At 40.1% G+C, this 15,046-nt stretch overlaps 1 pseudogene; it reads left to right on the forward strand.

Moving 5' to 3' along the window:
• LOC104498812 overlaps window positions 1-14,617 on the forward strand; it is a 20,638-nt pseudogene extending 6,021 nt beyond the window's left edge.
• Window positions 14,618-15,046: the final 429 nt, after the last annotated feature.

Here is a 15,046-nt window from a genome sequence, read left to right on the forward strand (position 1 = left end):
TTCCTGCTGCTCCAAGGATGGTTAGATTAGGATAATTGCCAAGCTAATCGATCTGATCTGAGGACTGTTAATCAGACCAGCAAAGTCATTCCAATAGGTCGACATGCTGTGGGTTTCACCCGTTTTGTGATTAGCAAGAACAGTGATTTCTCATTAACGAGTGTGATCTAGAATTACTTCATATTACATGAAAAGACCCTTACCCGTACTTACAGACTCTCCATAAATCCTACTGAAAGTTTCTTCCTTGTGGCTCTGCATTCATGTTTGCACTTCCCTAATACGCAGTTCATTCCTCCTGTTTGCGTTAAGGCGTTCAGTTCATGTGCTATCGTTGTTGCTCCTAACTGAATTGTTACTGCTAGCTTAGATATTCTCAAATCCTTAAAGAGCTTACAGCATGATTGCCGAGGACTTCCATCACAAATGCCTACTTTCCTTCACGTGAACCATCTTACTAGAGCAGCAGAGAAAGACAAGGAAACAAATTACTCATATGCATAGGACGATCGCACATAACCGATGTAAAAGTTTTCAATTTGAGTGATGGAGGTTGTGAATTAGTTAGGAATGTCTTAAGCTTTTCTTCAGAAGGGCCTGTATGTCCTGTCAGCAGGATCAGAATCTGGACGTGATGTATAGCACAGCCTAGCCTTGCGTAGTATAGTGTAGCCTGCACTTACAGCACGCCCTTGTGTATCCGTAACTGTTCTGGGAAACATGCAATCGCTTTGTTTGTCTTGCCTGTATCAGTACATACGTATCAGCAATAAGATCTGCATTTGGCATGTGTTGGAGAGGAGTGATGTGCTTTCAGGACCAGCTAGAAAGGCAGATTAAGTTTTTGTGAGGTGTTTGCACACCTGACAAATGGCCTTGAGAACATACTCATCATGTGCTAATGACATTTTTCTTTCAAATACAGACATCTTTCTTGCATTGAAAGCTTCATCTACCAAAAGATTTACATCTTGGTCAGAATGCTGCCGGACTTTTCTGTTCTCTGGACCTATCTGATAGAGATTTTACATCCTTAAAATTTGCTTTGGAAATAGGTCAAGTCCAACCAGTGAGGCAGTCCAAAGGGGGGATAACAACTACCATCACACATTAAAATGTCAAATGATCTAATATTTGCTCTAATGATTTAAAAGAGGCTTATTTACATGTCAACCTGGACTACTCACATTTCTGCCAATTTTTAGTATGACACATTACCTCAGAGAAGGAAAGGGTAGTGATGAGGCAAAAGGACTTCGCTGTCATGACAAATGAACATAACAAGGATACATAACGTCACCTAGAACCACCTTCTTCTTCAGGAACAGTTATGCAGAAAAAACAAAGCCCCTTTTGAGATGTTTAACAATCCTTTTTCCAGGGGACACAAAAATGAAATAAAAATGAGGGTATGTAGCCAAAGACATATTTGAAACCACAATGTTGAGCCAAAGGACACAGAAGAAACATTAATTGCAAGTACACTCCTTCAAAAAATCAGAATTTTTTGAGTAACATTGTTTATTTTATATCTTCTGTAATCTCCTGTATCTAATACACTCTTTTAGCTTTCTAGAGGATTACAGATCCTGAAAATGGACAGAATTATTTCTTCTTCAAAGCCCAATTAGGGCTGTAGGTAGAAGGGCTTCATCTGCATACAGTTGGCCACACCTCTGGAATGCGCAGACCATGTCACAAGGGTTTGAAAAACAAGGTGTACACTTATGTTAAAGCTAAATGGCCATTTATTTTAAAGATGACACAAGAGATGTTTATAGTGAGCCTCAACACGACTTTTCCATGCCTGCTCTCCTGCTGTATCACCAACACCTTGCTGTCTGCATTGTGCTTTGTCTTCTCTGCACCATGTGAAAAAATTAGGAAATAAAAATTAATCTGTACCACAGTTTTATTAGGGACCAGTACCTTGTCCACTTTGCTTTTCCGTGTTACTGAGATCCTAGAGACAGACCAGAAATATGTCCTAGAGGTAGATCCTAGAGATAGATCCTAGAGATCTCAGTGTTTTTGCTTTTATTTCCCTCAAAACAGGGGGGTGGGATGTGAAACCCCAACAAAAGTCTGTGTATTTTGCTGACTCACTCTGTGCCACTTAGTCAGTTCTATGAAATGAAGCATGTTGTAATTTCTTAGACAGGTTACCACACCAAATCGTTCGGTTGCGTAGGTCTACCTTATGATATTTTTACTCTTCTTCTGATTAGTACGCTTCTGGATGAATTGTCACCTAGACCACACAGGGCTTCATGTGCAGTATTAATAGTTATCAGTCTGCTATTGTTCTTACTTCAAACAGACCACAGGCATTGGAACCTGCATCCTTGTGTTTAATTTTTCTTGTGTATAGAGTTGGTGAATGTAGTGGAGGAGTTTTGGTAGGCCTATGAGAAAAAGTTACCTCTGAGTTAGGAGTTGCTGGATAAAGCTGGGTGATTTGGCTGGGTAGTAAAGGCAGTTTGGATAGGGTAATGTGTCGACAATATCCGTTCATGTGACCCGTGGACTTCCCTTTGTCATCCTATGCCTGAGAATATATGAAGGGGGCTGGGAAGGCAAAGGGACGTTCAACTGTCATCACCGGCATCTTCTCTGACCATTGCACCATCATCAAATGCATTGGAGTTCTCATTTGTTTCAGATTTTTCTTTCATTCCATGGAGCCCTAGATACATTTTCATAACTACACAGCTGGGGAGATGTAGGTACAGGCTTCTTCCTGGGAGAGGGAGTCTGCTGAAAGGTTGACTCCTGTGAAATCTGAGTAAAGCTGAAGCTTGACTCATTTCCTGCTTTGTTAGAAATGGGCGACTTGGGCCTCTTTCATCAAAAGCATCATGATGTTGGCACTGGAGACAAAAAGATTATCTATCTCAGAAACAGCTGAGAAAGAACATGCTGTTGAAAAATTGTTCTTGAAGCACAGGAGCCAATGGATGCATAAATTTCTGTCATGGACTTGACTTTCAACAGATGAGTTTGTGAAAACGTATGTGTTTTCATATGATTGATATACGAGCAGAGGAACACAGGTCACCTCAGCTGCATCATGTTTGGGCAATTTAGGATAATTGCATTTACTATGCATCAGAAGAAAGCCAGAAAATTGAGAATTATTTTGAGCTGGATCCTTTTTAGCACAATTTCTGCTGTTCTGTATCTCATCTGCTGTAGTTTTCTGAAAGAGGTGAGAAAGGAGGGATAATTTTCTGAGATTATATAGTGTCCAATATATTGGAAAATAAGCAAAATGCAAGGAAAAGCTCCTCAATCTGAGGCAGTGTGAAAATTGGTTATGTTACTGTGGTAACTTTCTAAAGTGCTGTCTGCAGTATGTGGTAGTCTTCACATCCAAAGAAAACCAGGGAAGGCACCAATAAAAATTAGACAGAACATGAAAGTTACTGAAGTTGTAGTTGCTCCAGAGGCTCTTAGGCCGTTACCTACAACTGATGAGCTCTGAGAAGAGCGACACCAATTAGGTCCTGTAGTAGTGGCCTAGTAAACAGATAGGGTAAGTTTTCACTGAAATCCATGAAGGTTCTTGTGCACTTGTCTTTGAGCTTGAAGTTTCAGCTTTGGACAATATCCTGTCATCCTAAAGGAAGTAACCAAGTGGATTATTACTGGCTTGTGAGGCTCACAAATCCCAGGGTTTAGTCTTACATAGACTCTTCCCATGTCTTGCTTGTTCTGAGGTCTCTCTAAACTTTGTCCTAGTGCAAAGAAAGGCAAGAGAATCAAAAGAAGGTATCATAAAGTGTTCATCAGTTTTTCATGTTACCATCCTTGGTGTCTTCTGGAGAAGTTTTTAGGATCAGTTCAGTGATAAATGAATATGCAGATGTCAGGTCCACAGATTTTTCTGTCAATGCCACAACTGGTATGATGGCAAAGACATCACCAGGTAGATTGAGACAGATGAGAAAGGAGCACTGAACAAATAAAAATGAGAGTGAAAGTGCTGAAGTGAGGCAGAAGAGAAAGGAGAAGAGGCTGGCACAAATGAAATGCAATTGTTCTCTTAGTAAAGAGGAGAACTAAGAACAGAGGAAGTACAAGAGGATTACAGATTAGACACAAGGAGACAGGGAGGAAGTGAAAGTGTGGCTGGGATACCAGAAAGGAAATTAGAAAGATGAGCACACAGAATGGAAGTGACCGTAACAAGGGAACAAGGCGAATGAACGCAAACTACAAAGGAAACAATAAAGTTGAACAAAATAAAATTGATAACAGTGATTTTTAAATGTGGTTGGGAAGCATGAAAAAGAAAAAGAAAACTATTGCAAATGAGATTCAACGAGCATATGGCAGAAGAAAAGTAAAGAAGTAAGTTGAAAGCCAAAAATAAGTCCAGTGGTTGTGATCTTTCCTTTGTTAGTAGTTCTGTCACATGTAATCCTTTAGCTCTGTGAGAGACAGCAAATAGTCTTAGAATTTGTTGTGTTGACTTGCCATGTCGCTTTGATTTCTCTAGACATAAGGCACGTAGCGAGTCTCCAAACAAGTGGGAGTTCCACTTAATTTATGAAAACAGAAAACTGTTAAAGTTTTTCAGAAGAGGGTACAATGAGTTTGAGCTCCTTTTTCTCTTCCTTGTTTTTTTTTTGTCTTTTCCAATTTCTAAGTTTCTCTGCTCTTATTACTGAATAGTTCTTTCAAAGATTAAGAAAATATCTGTCTCATCTTTTCCATGTCTGGAATAAGTAGTAACTGGTTCTGCTCTGGGGATGATACTGGAGATAAGCGGTAAGGAAAAGGAAGAGCCGACTGTAAGAAGTGCAGCTATGTGAAATTAAGTTTGAGCTGAAATTAAGTTTGTGACATCTGGAGGATGTTCCTGTCTCTCTGAGTGATAAGAACCAGCATCCCTCTCCACCGTCCTGTGAAGGCAAGCTGCACTCCCTTTTCCCCAGTCATGTTTGTTTAGTAGTTAATAATGTAATTGTTTTGGTGATAAGCATACTGCAGCTGTAATCTGCTGAGCTAGGGGAAGCAGGTCTAGTGTATATGCAAGTGATCTTATCTATTTGATACTGAAATTGGTATTTTAGCCATAATTTTTTCATATGTATCAGGGAGATGTTTCCAAAAGAGTCTTAAGCCTGGAAAGAGTCTATAGCCTGGAAACAAACAAACAAACCAACCAAAACCAAAACCAAACCAAACAAACAAACAAAAAACCCCCCAAAACCCGGTAATGTTATTTCAGTGTAACCTAACAGGATGGATATGGATTATTTCAGGATGTTCCTTTTATCACTTAGCCTTTCTGAGGCTTTGGGACCATAAGCAGTACCACGTAGATATCCAGAGGGGAAGCAAACACATCTGTGTGGGCAAACTCTTTAAAAACTGTTGTAAATGTAATACTACTGTAGATCTGTTTAAGCAGCACTTACCCAGTGGTCAGACATACTCTACTAACAATCAAAGAGCAGTATATGTTGACTCTGCATTACTGTAAGACAAATATTAGTTCAGAAACTAAAAATTACTCTCCTCAAACTTCTAAGCTCACAGTAGGTAGACCTTTGCTTATTAAAATTCCAGAGCGTATTTAATTGTTTATCCATTCTGTGTAAGCACCTCTCACTAAGATATCCAAGGGCAACTTGGACCAAAACGCTTCTGAAAGCCACAGGTTTTATGTGGTGTGTTTCAGCCTTTGCTGATGCAGCATGCTGCTGCCTGCTCTGCTAGCCCTATGAAATATAGCCATGCTCTGGAAGTTGGATGTCTAAGACAGACTTCTTGAGCTAAGGACATTCTCTGGTTTTCTTTACATTGCCAGAACCCCCAAGTTCCTGCTTGAGTCTCAAGACACGCTAAACCTCGAACTCTGCAAAAAATTCAGAAAGAAATGCTGCTTTGCCCTGATTCAAGTATGAATGATGCATGATTAATGCTTATTAGTTGATTGCCACTCAAAAATCAACGTTTGTCTCACATGTTTAGGTTAAAACTAAGTTTGGATTTGATCAAAATGTAGTTCAAAATTGTCAGAGCTTATAAGTTCATGAACATTTCTGTTGAGCTTCACAACACTTTATCAGTCTTCCACTGACCTTCCACTTCTGGGAACTTCAACTAAATGCCGCTGTAAACAATCCTCGTATTAAAATGTCCTGAGCTGTAACCCCTCTGTTGAACAGAGAGCCTGTACCTGGGAGGCGTGTCATCTGTTTGATGCAGCTGAGGATTTGTTACGCTGGCACTTGCTTTGGGATTAGAGGCCAACATGCAAGATGGTTTTGGTGTTTCTTTTCCTAGACAGTAGAATCACATGTATAAATATTCATCCACACAGTATTCAAATGCAGCGTAGCTTTGTTTCAGTTCTTACACATCCAAAGCACTTTTAGCAGTCAAAGGATGCCAATCCAGCATGCGCAGGTTGGGATTTACCAAATTCAAGTGAGTGTCAAGCTACCTATTGGTGACAGAGCTGTAGTAAATGTGTTCAGAGTGCATTTGTGTTAAGATTAAATACATCTCTGAAGCCAATCAAGGCCAAGCTGCTGAAAACTTGTCTTTATGAAGTTTCTTGTTTTGATCATCGTATCATACAGTTCTGTGTGAATGTGTATGAGAGACACCGTGTCTGTACGGGTTGGAACAGTTACTTTCGGTGTGCTGAGAGAAAACGTATTCCTACTTGTTTTACCATGCTGGCCATTTGCCTTTACATCTGTCATTACAGCTGGCCAGCGCTTCAGCCAGATGCCCACCACAGCCTGGCCCTTAGAGGGTGGATGAGGCTGCAGCCCGGGGTGAGATCGGGTCATACCTCACAGCAACACAAGTGCTTGCAGCTAGCAAGAGCAGCAATTTGACAGGGAAGGAAGAGGCACCAGCGCTGCGCTCATAAAGCAGCCCTGGAGCTCAGGGAGTTTTTAACCCCAGAGGCTGGGATAGCAAAAAGTTCCTGAAGTCGTTATGCAAAGGAAGCTGTAGTCTAGATTAACAGGCTAAAACAGGTTAAAAGAGTGAAAGTCAGAGAAAATTTTTTTCTTAATTGGGAAAATCTGGTGGCTCATTCCCTGTGGTAAAGAAGCATTTTGTATTGGCTAGAACAACATTAAAAATAAAAGAAATAAAGTAAAATTTTCAATCTTCTCCATGAATCAGACTAGGAAGGCAGGAAAATCTGGAAGAAGCAGAGGTCCTCATGTAAAACTGTACGTGACTGGAAAAGTTTGAAATTATCTAGCTTTGCGTTCAAATTAAGTTTTTTTCTGTGGAAGAAAGAATATAAAGACTTAACTTTCAGGAAATGGGTGGAGCCTTTTTGCTAAACAACCTGTGCAAAATGGTCCGTATACCTCATGCCTTAGAGCACACTGTGTAGCTGCAAACTCTTGCAGGCACACTAACACGTATATATCTGTTGATTTATGGGTTTGGACTTGTATTTTTATGACTGGGTTTGTCAGCGATTAAAAGAGTGTGGAGTTCACCCCTTACAAAAGCCATTGTCCTAAAATGACTTTGCAGATCAAAAGGCAGCTGTTGCCCTCAAATGGAAGTCCTTTTGCAGGACCTACACAAGTTAGAGGACTGAAACACTTCTAAAGCCTGTGGTAGCAACTTTCTACTGCTCAGAGCCTGTTATCTCAGTATCTCAGATAAGCACATGACAACCTGTGACACAATGACCCGTGGAGAAACCTGTTAATTTATCTGCCCTGCTGTCTGCTGTACATCCAGTCCAGGAAACTCCAGCAACCTGTGGACCTGCAGGGTGGTGCTGTGCAGACCTGGAGAGGCCCCTTGATGGTGCAGCTACACCAGCTCTCATGAACTGATGAGCCATTCCAGCTCAGTGTTGCCTTACACATCCCTGTACCAGCCTGTGGTAGCTTCAGGATTTCTCGGAAGGGTGAGAAAAGACTCTGAGATGCCAGGCTGGCTGCACATGCACAGTGTGTAGGTTCGTGGAGGCTTATTCTCCCCACCCTTTGGGACAGTTTGGACTCAGTGGGTGACTCTTGTCTTACGTGCACTGTAAGCCTGAAGTTCCTCCATTGCATCCAGCTTCAGGACATTTCCAGCTGTATGACACTTCTGTGCCAACCAGCTTGCAGTAACTCCTCCAAAGGGACAGCCACAGGTCCCAACACCCCAGAGAAATCCAAATAATTACCAAATGCTCCAGCCCAAACTTCCAGGTAGAAAAAGAAAGTGTACATAGCGGAACCCACACCAACGTGTCCAACCTGATGATGGAGCAAAGGTGGCCAGCAGGAAACGAGCTCAGATGCACCTACCTCCACCCGGTGCTGAGATGCAGAAATTTCTGCTAGAGACAGTGAGCTAGAGCCTCTCAGTTCCATTTACGTTGATCTCAGAGGTGAATTAGAAATAGCACACAATATTCAGGTGTGTCCCAGTTACTCGCAGAAGAACACGTAAAAACATGAGTAGTAAATGCATTTTCTGGTAAATGAGGCATTCTATTCACTTGTTGGTCTATAAAAAGAAATGGGTGACTCCTATTTAGCTCTTCATGAAAAGAATTAGTAATAATTTATAAGATTGCTATAGATTATTTATAAAAATACTCACAGTATAAAATATTCATGTCTTTCCAAGAACTGGGAAAACAAAGCAGGGCTTCTGCAAAACATAATAGATTTTTTTAAATCTCCTTTCACACAGCACAGACATTATGCAGTGGTTCCTTGCTTCTATTTGCAAATTCATTCATTTCTTGTAGTTTATTGTCATAACTTACATATTCAAGCACTACCACTGCATTGAGGGGAAAATGGGATTATTTTTCTGTATACTAATGCGAAGGCTACAACCTGCCACTGGCGCACATCAGGACAAATGTTCTGATATGTTTGTACCTCTCTGGAATGTCAGGTGCTGGAAGGTCTCTCGCTGGCTCTAACGCTGGCCACAAAGGCAATAACAGAGTAATGAGGCTGTAGGGTAACTGCGTACACCTTTCATACGCTCTAGTTTACAATATTGCACCAACAATATTCACAATAACTGACACCATGAAACACTTAGCAGTCTAGCCTACCCTGCAAAAGTCTGTGCTTACTGAAATGCTCAAATACTCGTTACTGTTTGAGAAATTAGGATAGTGATGAGATTTAGAGAACTGGTTTTAACTCCCAGGTCTTTGGTATTATTTATTCTTCTTTTTGGATGAATTGTTATAAAAAATGAAAATAAAAAACACTCTTTTGTCTGTATTCTATTAATTAAGTCATGAAAGACTATCTGCCTTTTTGCACTTATAGCAGGAACACTAAGACTTTGGTATGTGAGATGGAGACCGTATTAATGAGAAACAGTAATATGCAAGTTTGTTTGAGATGTTTCACACGTACCCGCCCTTGAATACAAGCTGAATATTTAATTTGAAAATCTGAGGGAAGAAGTCTCTTCTGTGGCTTACAAACTATTTTCAATAACACAGAATAAAAATTCTGAGAGCATTGTTAAGTAGGAAGACCTTTGATTTGGGGATCAGACCTTCACCATCTTGAAACGTGAGTGTGGTTAACCAAGTGATAAACCTCACAGTGATAACACAGTGGTCAGCACTCCCAGCTAATCTCAGGTCCGCACAAACACTGCTAGATGGAAAGGTTTCTCCATCTTTCAAAAGGAAAAGGATTTGCTGAAACCAAAGTCTGTCCTAGAAATGCTGGGAAAAAAAGTCAACTGAGTAAATTTAAAAATAAATCCTCCATCTAACTATCAGATGGCTGGAAAACACCATAATTTTTAGATGTTTAAAAATAATTTACTTGAACTTAAAAGACATCGAGTCTTTCTTTAGAAAGGACATAAAAATGAGTAATATGTCATTCCCTGCCTTCCTAGAAACAGAAAAAATACCTGGTTCTGTGAAAATGATTTGGTCTCGTTCCATGTTTGGAAAGCAGCACCAGCAATCAAGAGTCTTTCCTGGTAACAGTAATAGTTCCTGGTCCTGCAGTGACGAGGGTTGTCTGCAGTTTCAGAATGGACAGCGTTTCAGTGGAGTGTGTCACTGGTACTCTCTTTCCAGGTAGTAAAATGTGAAACACTGTCCAGGGTTAGAGCTGGGCTGGCCACCAGGTGACTGACAGATGCTCTAAGACAGGCAGCTTTCGAGGGTCGTATACTTTTAGAGTGCTTTGGGAGAACAACAGTGTTGTTGCAGATAGCCCAGCAAGACGAGTGCTATCCTTAGTTTTGCCGAAACTAACGTGATTTTCTGGTAAATCCCGCGAAAAACACGAAGGGAAAAGTTCTCGCTTGTTGGTTTATTGGACTGTCCATTTCAAGTTCCCACCTTCTGGATATGTATTAGGAGACAGCAACCCTAGTACCGCGGTCTGGTTTTTCATCACCGTGTTTTTATTTCTGCATTGCCTCATTTCCAACAACCTAAACTCAAGTCAGGAACTCTTTTTGTAGTGGTGATGTCCTTGGCTTTGTAAGGAGTGTATGACCTTCAGATTTAGCATCTCGCCTCCCAGCCTGGCATTCTCCTTCTCAATGAAATGGCTGGAGAAAGAGCCTCCTTGTTGATTCAGGCACTTCCATCCCCTTCTTGGCAGATGTTGTATAATATGGGTGCACAAGCTGAAATAGCGCTCTTGCAGAGAATTCCTGGCTCTTGCATTTCTAAGATCTACAGGGAAATGGATATGGAGATCTACAAGGAAAGTGTTTTGATTACCAGTCAAAGAGCAGTCCATCAGCCACCTTTTTCCCAGAGCTGGAGGTTCTGTCTTGCTGGCATCACATGCCAACGTTTTTCAAATCGGTCCAGTGTAACAGTAAGACAAGGCACGGTCTGTTCCCGATTTCATAAATGCAAAATCAATTAGCAAATGCAGTGTTAATATCTAAACAGGAATAGTCAGTCAGTGTTTTCCTACCCACTGAATTTTTTCTACAGAACCTCTGCATTCATTTCCAAATTCCTAATATTTAGCAGCAAAGATGCATCCAGGAATTCTGGAATCTACCTATGTAAAAGTTTAATTGAGATCTACTCTGTGTTTTGCCTGAGAGTTATTGCGATACAAACTTCTTTGGAAGAAGTAACGAAGTTTTTATGCAGAAGCAAATATGTCACAAATAATTTAAATGTGATTGGGAACATCACAGAAAACTGAGAATGTGATAATTCCCACTTATTCTCTTTTTAAAATTTTAAGGTAGTCAAGCAGACATGACTTTTTTCCCGTGTCCTTGGACTTATTTTCACGTACTGTGGGTGCAATTGCTGCTCAGAAATTAATCACCATAAATCTGGAAGCTTATAACATCAGGATTCATACAATTGTACTCTAGAGAGCTTTTCTGAAAGGCGGAAGTGTCTATACTGTGAAAAAGTATCAACAAAGTATTGTTAATGGATTTTAAAATATTTTTTCTAACTCCAGAAATGTACTTTCTAATTTCCCCTCCAAACTACAGTAATAATATTTTTTTCCCAAAGCAGAATTAAATATAGAGACCAGTTCAGCTGTATAGACTAACCATCATTATTTATATTACTAGAATTATTTAGCTGATCAATACCAAGCAGAATACATGGAGAGCGAGCAAACTCCCAGTAAACGGAAGGTGACTGCATCTGTAACGGTTATTGAGAATCACTTCAAACTCAAGAAGTTTCTCCCTTTTAGTCTTACTAGAAGGCTGTGAAGACTTCACTTTTCTGATGATAGCCAGAAATCTTCTGAACTCCATCTGAAACTGTTAATGGCCACCGTGCGGTATGTCACGGGGCTGTTCAGAGGTACCGTCTCTCAACCTTTAATTGGCTAAAGATGAGGCCAACTCGTCTCATATTGTCCCATAAGGTGGTCTTGATTCCCCTTGTAGTCCCTCTGGTTTTTTTCTCCATTTGTTCCAATTTGTTCTTTTTGAACATGGCTGTGGACAGTATTTTGCATGGAATTCCCTGAGCCCCTTGCACAATGACACTTGATGTGCCCGTATTTCCTTCAGAAAGTGCTTTGTTCTGTGTCTTCCAGGATCGTACCTGTCTTCGACACTTGATGTGCCCGTGTTTCCTTCAGAAAGTGCTCTGTTCTGTGTCTTCCAGGATCGTACCTGTCTTCTTCCTGGTCTCGCTACTCCACAGACGCAGTTCTGTGATCAGCTGGATCACACCTTTCTATTTTCTCACATTTCCTCCTAATGAGTCCCCGGTTTAGTAATTGTCAAGTAAATGACACTGCATCTTACACTGTGAAATTTCTCGATTTCTATTACTCAGTTCTTAATGTCATTCAGACCCAATTTGACTCATTGCTGAGAATACGTCTTTAATATTATCTTGGTATCAGATGTTATTGTCAGTTCTACTCCTTGTTTTGAAGTAATTAATAATAATGATAGGATCACAGTAATTTCTTCAAGAAAATTCCACACATGACTCTATCCATTAGTTAATTATATGCTTTCAAATACATGCACTTACATTCCACTTTGCTACTATTTTATATACCGCATTACAGCAAATACTTTACAAAAGACCACCGTTGGCAAATGTGAAGCTCAGGCTTTCAAACACACCATGTGAGTAAACAGCACAAATTTGCCAAACAAAATCCATCCTTAGCTTAAGTCCCTCAAAGTTACTGGAAGTACATGTGCAATAGGTTAATCCATCAGACTTATATTTCACTCTTAAGAAAAGTTCTTTCTTTTCCTTTCTCATTTAACTCCATTCCCACTAAGATCTTTGAAAGAATTTAACCACCAGAACAACTTAATGATTAGGTAGAGGAGCAATTCAGGGGAGTCTTTAATAGTAATAAGAAAATTAACCAGTGAGCTCTGTGTGAATCATTCTGTTACCTTGTTAACAATCACCTTGTTGTACTCTACCCTTCTTGCTCTTTTTCGTTAGCCTGGATTAGTAACTCTACTTATAGTCTTCTTAACATAAATAAACGCCGTGCACTGAAGTTGTGTAATAAGAAAGCCACAAACTGTCCGTATGTGCAACCTTAAGAAAGCATGCTGAGTCTCTTCAGGAAACACGATGTTTGCTTGTAACATGGTCCAGGAGGTGCTTACAATATTTTGCTGCTATATGGAAGATCTGTGGGGTTTTTTGCTTTTTTGAAGAACAGTTCATTTTTTTACAGTAATTGAAATCCTTTAAAATATTTATGACTATCAAAAATAATTTGATCTGTGAGTGTTGCTAGAGGGTCTAACCAGATTTAATGTTCCAGTCTCACAGGCTTGCCTTTGGTTCTGTGCACTGAACTCCCTCTAAATGGAAACCTGAGGCAGTCACATTAAATCTTGTTGTTGCCTGGCTTCATGAGACTTGTCCCAACCCAACCCCAACCCAACTATTAACAGTTTTGGACACTCTTTTTATGTTTCAGTGACAGTAAAAACTTTGTTTTGAATGCAAATAGTTTTTCTTAGGAAAAGCTAGTTTAAAAGAAAAAGGCTTTCCGTTGACAAAAAAAAATGATAATAGAAAATCTAGTTCAACTAGTTCTACTGCCTGAGTCCTTTTGAAGGTCCCCGGTCTCCACTGGTCACGAAGCAACAAGCATAAAAGCTTTGTCAGTCATGTTAACTCCAGCCTGGTGTCAGATTGCCTTTCTCTAGATCGATACGACTTCTCCAGCAAAGCCTGTGCTGCAGATTTTGCAGAGGACTCACATCTAATTATACCGTAAGTGTTGAAAACGAAAACGTCTCTCCTCTGACTCGGCACTGGTTCAGCTCTCTCTGGAGCAATATCCCCAGTGTGGGGTCTGCAAATCGAGGCATATGGTGCAAAATTTGAATTCAGATTAAAACTGTGAGATGAACTAGAATTGGAAAACAAGTATTGCAGTGACTTGTAACAGAATATGTTTATCAAAGTGAAGGTTAAAGGGCTATCCAGCTGCAACCTTAAAATGCATCTAATATGGCAACAAAAATATCATGGAGGGGATTTTAAAAAGGCAAGCAAAATCAAGATGACAAGCAAGCCACAAACTCACGATTCTGAACGCATTAGGAAAAATTTAGGTAGCTTCTCTATGCTTTCAAACCAAGATTCAATCTTTAAAAAAATTCGTGGTCTATTTCAACCTTAACTATTGTATTTAAAACAGAAAATAATCCTAAAACATCCTGGTTTCTGCTGTGGAACAATGAGATGACTACACTGTCTCCTTCTGTCTTTGAAATCTGTGATTTTCCAAATGCCGTTTGTCTAACATATCACTGTATAGTCACAATGCAGTAATTTCAGTCTGATTTTTTTTTCCTGTCTTCTGTTATGTCTTCTTTGCTTTGCTGGCTTGGTATTTTTTTGTTTGTTTTCTTTTTGTTTGGGTCGTTTTGGTTTTTGGTTTTGGTTTTTGTTTGTTTGGGGTTTTGGGGTTTGTTTTTTTTTTTTTGTTCCTTTCTTTCTTTTACTCCAGGAATTGGTCAAGGGGTTCCAGTGGTGGCCCTTATTGTAGAAGGAGGTCCCAATGTTATTTCCATTGTTCTGGAGTACCTGCGAGACACTCCTCCTGTTCCCGTTGTGATATGTGATGGCAGCGGCCGGGCATCTGACATCCTTGCTTTTGGTCACAAGTACTCTGAAGAAGGAGGGTAAGTCATTTCATAGTGTCTGTTCTTTCTCCATCCACAGGTTCAAGTTGGTGGTGAGATAGACCCCAGGAAATTATTAGCAATATAGTGCAAAAGCAATACCTTCCTCAGAGGGTTGTTTCCATTATTGATACGGTATCTGGAACAAAAAAACCAACAACAACAACAACAACAAAAGTTAAAGCAACACTAAGGAAAATCTACAGAATAGAACAGAGGTGTAGAAACCGTATCGTATAGTTACCTGCCATAAGATGGAACACTTTGACAAGTACAGCGTCTGGTATTTTGCAGTTCAAGGTCAGGTTGCAGGTCGACGTACTCAGTTGGAGGGCACAGGGAATTATTTTCACTGGCATAGGTATGCTGTGTCACTGTAACATAGCACGCTGCTGTCTTCAGATTTCCTTTAGCCCTACACGTTCATACCAGC

Source organism: Buceros rhinoceros, unplaced genomic scaffold, assembly GCF_000710305.1.
Source record: "Buceros rhinoceros silvestris isolate BGI_N320 unplaced genomic scaffold, ASM71030v1 scaffold2848, whole genome shotgun sequence".
NCBI lineage: Eukaryota > Metazoa > Chordata > Aves > Bucerotiformes > Bucerotidae > Buceros > Buceros rhinoceros.